This window comes from Corapipo altera, unplaced genomic scaffold (assembly GCF_003945725.1).
Source record: "Corapipo altera isolate COAL_440 unplaced genomic scaffold, ASM394572v1 56236, whole genome shotgun sequence".
NCBI lineage: Eukaryota > Metazoa > Chordata > Aves > Passeriformes > Pipridae > Corapipo > Corapipo altera.
Window position 1 is genome coordinate 1 of NW_020886121.1, and position 7,522 is coordinate 7,522.

The window sequence follows — 7,522 nt, forward strand, 5'->3', positions numbered from 1 at the left end:
GACGCCGCCGCACGCGCCCGGCCCCGCCCCACGCGCGACGTCGCGCGGCCGGGCCGGGCGGTGGCGGCGCGCGGGGATGGAGCGGCCGCCGCTCGGCCGGTGAGTGACCGGCACACCGGGGGGGAATGGGCCGGGAGCGGGGCGGGGAGCGGGGCGGGGGTGCACCCGGGGCCGCGGGACGGGGTGAGGGGACCTCGCCGGGCCGGGCCCTGGCTGCGCCCGTCGCGGGAGCCTCCCCCGCCCTCAGATCCGCCGCTCGGCCGCGCTCTCCCGCCGCCGCCGTCCCAGTCCTGCGGCCGGTTCGGGGTCGCGGCCCGGGGAGCAGGGCCCGGGCAGCATGAGCGGCGGGGCCGCGCTGGCCTGGCCTGGCCTATGCGGAGGCACTGCCCGGCCCGGCGGCGGCCCCCCGGCCCTTTCCGCCATCCCCGCGGCCTGCGCGATCTCCCCGGTCCCTTCGATATCCCCCGGCCCCTCCGGGGCGGCCCCGCGCGCGTGTGGCCGGTGCTGTGGATTCGGGAGGTGCCGCCGCGGCCCCCGCGCTGGTTCGGCGGTGGCTGAGGCGTGTGTTCGCTTCACCGATTCCTGCCCGCTTTGGCTGTCTTTGATGAGATCGTTAAGACAATAATTATTTCATGGTGAGCTCAGATTTTACCAGTTTAAAAGCAGGTTGTCGGGAACAGGCCCCTAAAGTAAAGAACTTAAGATGTAAAGCGGCAGCATCAGAGCATTCCAAGTACCAAAAGTCAGAGACTTGGAGCTGACACTGTGTGTGTGACCTGTGTGTGCAGCTGCTGCCACCAGTGGTACAGAAGCACCTGATGTATGAAGCTTGTATTGCGGGTGGAGGCGTTGCTTTCACAACCAGACTCTATCAGTAAGGATACTTAAGGAGGCTTCTTGGTGAGCAGAAGGTGTAAAGGTGTGAACTGAAGGTATAAAGATCTGAGTGGAAGCCTAGAGGAGAAGGAGGGTAATTAACTGCCATCAGAAGGTAACTAGCATCAGAAACAGTGTCCATCATCCACAAACCTTAAAATCAGGTGTTTCTGCAAGGTGGAAACCCTTAGTAACAATCCAGGCTACAGGTGTGGCCACTGAAGTAGTGATGCCTTGACCTGAGCGAGTGCCACAGGCTTCTCCTGATCCTGGGGAGTGAGCACTGCTGTTCCCCCTGCTCACTGCCAGCGCTGTCTTACAGGAGGTTAACACATGGCAGGTGACTCCATGTTTGGTCACAGGACGATCCTCCTCCTAGGGTAGGTTCTTTGTCCATCTGGAAGTGTCTGGAGGCAAGGGAAGCCCAGTGTACTCACTGGGAGGACTATTCCTGTCTTGGTGCTGGGGGACTCTCCCCTCTCTTGTCTGGGGACAGTGGGGTTCTCCAACTTGCAGGACTTGTGCTGCTCAGCAACTTCACAGCCTCACAGGGTTCCTGCATCAAATGGACAAGTTTATTGGAGCTTCATATCTGCTGTGTCCGGTTCAGCTGCCTGATAAACCCACCCAGCCAATATGGAAGATCCAAAATATGGAAGCAAACTGAAGATGGAGGAAGATCTGCTTTGTGGGGATTTTGCACTAGAAGGAAATTGCAACTTCAAATTCTTTAAAGTTTGGGGCTTCCCCACGTCCATCTACCCCATAAAAGTTGCTGAGTTTGTTTTTTTTAAGCAGTTCTGTTGTCATGGTTTGGGCTCTCTCACATCTTAATGATAGCTAAAGTTCCAATAATTAAAACCTGCATCTAACTCAGATACAAAAGAGAAATCATTGGAGGACTACAGGTTTTGGTTTTGTGTGTTTAGAGAGATGCTTTCTGTAGGAAATGGGTTGTATCTAGCAAGGCAGCTCCTCTTCTGCTTCAGTGATTGGCCTGTACCTGGCTGGGGCCACACTGCAGAGAGGCAAACCTCGTGTTAAGTGTCTTGTCTGGTCTTTCAGAGAATTGTTTGTGAACCATTCAAAAACAGCTGGTGTGATAACATCTGGGGCTGGGTTTCTAGGAATTTTTACTTAGAGCTCTGGGGGAGGAGTCTCTCCTGCTGGGGAGTGCAGTTCTCTGGTGTGGTGTGTTCTCAGTCAGTTCTATAGCTGTCGTCTGCTGGTGAGAGCTGGGCTTTGGGGCAGGGATTCACCAAGTGTAGGCTATTGCTCAGGTGAGCTGGCAGAGTGGCTACCCCTTGACAGACCTTGAGTCTTAGTTCTTTACTCTGACACTGGTCACACAGCTACTCTTGTGTGAAAATATGTGGTGAACATCAAGGCATTTGGTGAGCTGTGGTTTGTCTGAAACAAGGCACTCCCTGTTGTGGTGTAGCATTGCATACTCTGACATGATCAAATGTTATTTGAATGCTTAGAGAATTTCTGTCCTTGAGATAATTTATTAGATTCAACTACTTGGAATATGAAGTAACTTCAGAGGCTGCTTCTGATTTTAAATGCATCAAAGCTAGCAGAAACACAGTATTTCAAATTAGTTAATTCTTTGCTCTAAAGGGGACTGAATCTGTGTGCTGTTTTGTTGTTTATCAGATATTAATGGTGTTTCTTACTATGCTTGTTAATTTTGGCAGGTCTTTCTCCTCTACAAAGAAGCTTTGTTGCCAAGATTTACTCTGAAAATGACCTACAGTACCAACTGCAGATGTCTGCAAATGTAGAAGCTGATAAATTGTATCTCCTTCTCTCCCCAACTTTCCTATTTCCTGTGGAATTTACACTTCTAAACTTTTTTAAAGTTAGACCTCTGTTGAAGACATTTGGATTACAACTGTGAGCATATCTATGCAAAGAGACGAGCTACCTTGAGGAATTTTTAGGTATGTATGGCTGCTATAACTTTGAATACGTGGGAAGAAAGGCCATCAGATTAGGGCAAAGGGGGCTCTAGGTGTACATTTTCTAGATTCAGATTGGTGTGCACCCTTATGCATGGTTTTAGCAATAGAATATACATATGCACAGTACCCAGCTGGCATTGTAAAGAGAGTGACCTTGTTTGAACCTGCTGTGAGAGTATTCAAAAGATTCTGTTGAGAAAAGCTTGGTTGTTTGACCTGAGCCTTTACTGCTCGTCCATTCAGTGCCTAAATGCTACCAAGGTCTGCAGACATTTTCTCCTTCAAAGCGTGTGACCGACATTTAGTAGCCATTGAAATACACTGGGAGGTCACAGTGTTTAGTTAAATAAAGTGCTCACATAAAGTTACAATGTACCTCCATCCAATTGTGAAGTAGCTGGAAGGAAGGTTAAGAAAGAAGGAAGTTTTGCTTGCCTTCCTGGGCACAGTTGCTAGCACAGTGCTATCTGCTGACAGAAAGCAGCAGGCTCATAGGACAATGTGCCTGTGATGTGCAAGAACAGCAGAGCTGGATGGGCTTTGCCTTGTCACTGTGCAGGTTTGTCCCACCTAGGTAACAGAAGATGGACAACCTTGGCTGTTTGAGAAGCACAGAAAGTCACCAGCTTGCACAGCTGTATTTTGCCTGGAGGCTTTTGTCTGTCTTTACATATCGAATTCTAAACCTGGAATGAGGAAGTTGGCTAACTTCCTCTGAATGAGTTTAGGAGAGGCCAGTGTGCACTGATAACGTCTGTTCCTGCTGTAAAGTACTTGGACATGGTTATCCCTCCCATGATGTAGATGCCAACATTCCAGGGCAGTGGTGGTCTGGTCAGTTAATGGGGGGTTACAGTGAAAGGCAGCCAAACATGCATGTCTCTGGCTTCCAGAAGAGACATTATTCAACAGTGGGCTTTGTTTAAAAAGGAAAATTATTATGCTGAAAGTAGCTACCTGACTGAATCATTCAGCATGCCACGTTGCTGTACAGGATGCATTTAGCAGAAAACACACTTTTCTAAGCTTTATTCATAAAAGCTCCAGTGATTCAGGCCGAGACAATACTGAAAGGTACAGAGATCTACATACCCCCTTGTCTGGCTTAGAAGGGCCTGATGGTGTTGTTCCTGTAACAGGAAGGCAGAATGGGCTCTGACTGGCAGTGAAGTGCTGTGGTTGGGAAGGGAATCAATCCTTACCTGTGCTGAAGGAATTCCTCCATCATTCCCCTGCAAGCAGAGCTGGAGCCAAGGTCTGGCAGTTTAGTGAGACTCTCTGTTAGGAGTGGGCAGAACGTGGTGCAGCACACTTTAAATGTGTTTCTCACTGTACCTGGGCAGTATTATTTGGCTGTGGCAGTGTGCTAAAATAGCATTGGGGAGAGAAGTGGATTTGTTTCCTGTGAGCTGCTTTCATGGAAACTGTAGAAACACACCAGGAGTGGTTTGCTGAGCTGCCCGTTGCCACCTTAGTGCTCCTTTACGCGGTGTACCAAGGACGTGGATTGTGTAACCCATTTTTTTGTGGCACGTTTTTTTAGTTGTACATAAATAAGTTATGATCTCTGTAATCTCATCAATTAAAATTGATGCAGATTTCCCAAAAAAGCTGCTCCTCTGTTAAAATAAAACAATCCCTGCAGGATCTCTGAAAACCTGTAAGAATGCATAGATTCCATGTCTCCCTGAGGGTATATCCGAAGCAGAGTACTAATCTTTATTACTTTAACTGTAAGAGGAGGTTGACCTCCCTTTGTAAAACATTCAGTTTCATGAAAAACATAGCTTAAGTGTTGCAGTTTCATTATTCAAACTAATATAACTAAAAGTGAATACTAATGTGTGGAGTGACAAGGAATTTGAGTGTAAGATCAAGTTTTCTTTTGATATAAGAAATGGTCCGAAAGATGAAATTGTGTACATTAGAGAATATTGCCTTAAAACTGCCCTACAGAGTATCTGAAAACTTCAAAGAACATTAAAGGGCACTGCAGTGTTGAGATGGATGATAGTGCCAATGATTCAGCTGGTGCGATGAGTTATGACAGGAAGTTTGCAGGTGTCTACCTACAGTTTCTTCAGAGATAAGTTTGGCAAATTTCACTATTGTTTGGGTTTATGTGAGCTGATGGTGTCCTTAACAAGTCTCATAGTGGCCTTTGTCCTGAAGTTGTTGGTTGTTATTTTCCTGGAAGCCAGTTACCATGGTGATTATCCTGATAGCAAATAAATGTGTTTTTCATGATCCCCAGTTGTACTAGTTTGGATCAAAAGGACTATGGCCTTTTCTGGGATTGCTGGAAATGCTACACCCGTAGTGTCCATGTTTGTAAATCACTGCCCGCCGAGCAAGTGGCTCATGCTGTAGTGGGTCACAGTTGTAAGGGTAGTGTCACTTGTCTGTGAGGAGCAGAGAGTATCCTTGGCATGTTTCTGAGGCTGAATAATGGTTTAAATGGGAGAAATTAACAGAGAGCAACTTTGGGTCAGAATCTGTTATGACTGGACTTATCTCATTCAGGCCAGTGATGGTTGACTGACTAGTAAGGCAAAAGGTTTGTTGGTGGGAGCCAGGCCCCCCAAAGTGTGTGGTGCTGTGGTCCTTCCCTCTGTTGGCTTTCAGCTGGGGTAGCCTCTGGCTCTGGTGGCTGTTGATTTACATTAAATGCTTTAAATACATTAAATTTTTGAGGAAGATGTACAGGATACATAAGCTTTACTGTAACAAAAGAACTTGGTGAGTTCACATGGAATACTTGTGACAAGTTTGACTGCTTGGGCTGCAGATCACCCTAAGGTAAAAGAGTGGGACTTGGGGAATGGGAGACTGTAGCAGTGGCTGCTTGCTACTCTGCAGAACAGTTCCCATGCTGGTCACACTTTTGCTGTGGGAGTTAGTTTTCAGCTGGTTTGTTGTGTTGAAAGATGAAGTTTTGGTTCTGATTTACCAAAGTCCTTTAAATGCTTCCGGTGCAATTTCAGTTTGTGGGAAAAGTACTGGGTGCAGTACTGTTTAACCTCTTCACTGATAGCCTAATAATCATGGGGCCCGGTGCACTGTGAGGAATTTTGCAGGTGATACAAGATGAGAAGTGATAGACCTCATGATTGTGCTGCCGTTCAGAGGCACCTGGATAGGCTTGAGAAATAAGCAGGCAGAAACCTCATGGAGTTCAACAAAGAGAAACACAAAGCCCTGCACCTAGGGAAGACCAACCCAGTGTAGCAGGTGGTCTAACCACCCATGTACCCGTACTGGGGGCCCAATCAGCTGCAAAGTTGCTCTGCAGCAAGTGACCGGGGAGTTCTGGGGGGCACCCAAGTTGAGCAATGGCTGAGTAAGGAGGCATTAACTTGGGTCTTGGTTTTGGCTGGTTATAAGCCTGCACCTTCTCAGTGGTAGGTAAATTTCAACCTTATTTCAAACAAATATGCTCCCTTTTTGTGCTGCTTTGGGTAAAGATTTTGTCGAACATTTCATGTGGATTCTGCCATGAATGTGGGAGGAAACATTCTGATTTTGGCTGAGGTTTTAAATGCGTGACTACTTGATTCCCACTGGCAAGCAAATCATCAAGCCCAGTTTCTTTATACCAAATTACTGTCTGTGCAGCTGGATGTGGAGGTGGATATTGAAGAGCACCATATTTGTGAGTGTGGCTGCTTAGCTGTGCTGTGTTTGTGCAATTTTTGAGTATTCTCTAAAAACGCATGATTAAACCTAACAGAAGAAAAGGACCATAGATGGCCATCAGTATTTTTATGGCAGAAGTCCAAAAAGTGTAAAAAGTAGGGAATTCACAGCTCCATGTGGTAGCAGTTGATGGACAGCTAATGTGGCTCCTATTCCAAATGGCGTTGCTCTGCGGGGATGGGGAGTGGTGGCTCTGCCTGTCTCCTTCCCTGGCACTTCAGAAGAGGCCCGGCAGTGTGTCTTTGTGCCACAGGACAGGTGTGCCCGTGTGCCACAGGACAGGTGTGTCTGTGTGCCGCAGGACAGGTGTGTCTGTGTGCCGCAGGACAGGTGTGTCCATGTGCCGCAGGACAGGTGTGTCCATGTGCCACAGGACAGGTGTACCCGTGTGCCACAGGACAGGTGTGTCTTTGTGCCGCAGGACAGGTGTGCCTGTGTGCCGCAGGACAGGTGTGCCCGTGTGCCGCAGGACAGGTGTACCCGTGTGCCACAGGACAGGTGTGTCTTTGTGCCGCAGGACAGGTGTGCCCGTGTGCCACAGGACAGGTGTGCCCGTGTACCACAGGACAGGTGTGCCCGTGTGCCGCAGGACAGGTGTACCCGTGTGCCACAGGACAGGTGTGTCCGTGTGCCACAGGACAGGTACCCGTGTGCCACAGGACAGGTACCCGTGTGCCACAGGACAGGTGTGTCCGTGTGCCACAGGACAGGTACCCGTGTGCCACAGGACAGGTGTGCCCGTGTGCCGCAGGACAGGTGTGTCTATGTGCCACAGGACAGGTGTGCCCGTGTGCCACAGGACAGGTGCCTGTGTGCCACAGGACAGGTGTGCCCGTGTGCCACAGGACAGGTGCCTGTGTGCCACAGGACAGGTGTGTCCATGTGCCACAGGACAGGTGTGCCTGTGTGCCACAGGACAGGTGTGCCTGTGTGCCGCAGGACAGGTGCCGGTGTGCCACAGGACAGGTGTGCCCGTGTGCCAC

General features: G+C 49.1%; 1 long non-coding RNA gene across 1 annotated transcript; it reads left to right on the plus strand.

Annotated features, from left to right (window-relative positions):
• Positions 1 to 36: 36 nt before the first annotated feature.
• On the plus strand, positions 37 to 4,079 carry LOC113941026. The gene is made up of 3 exons (XR_003525580.1): positions 37 to 99; positions 2,577 to 2,822; positions 3,983 to 4,079. It is a non-coding gene; the product is annotated as an uncharacterized LOC113941026 (long non-coding RNA).
• Positions 4,080 to 7,522: the final 3,443 nt, after the last annotated feature.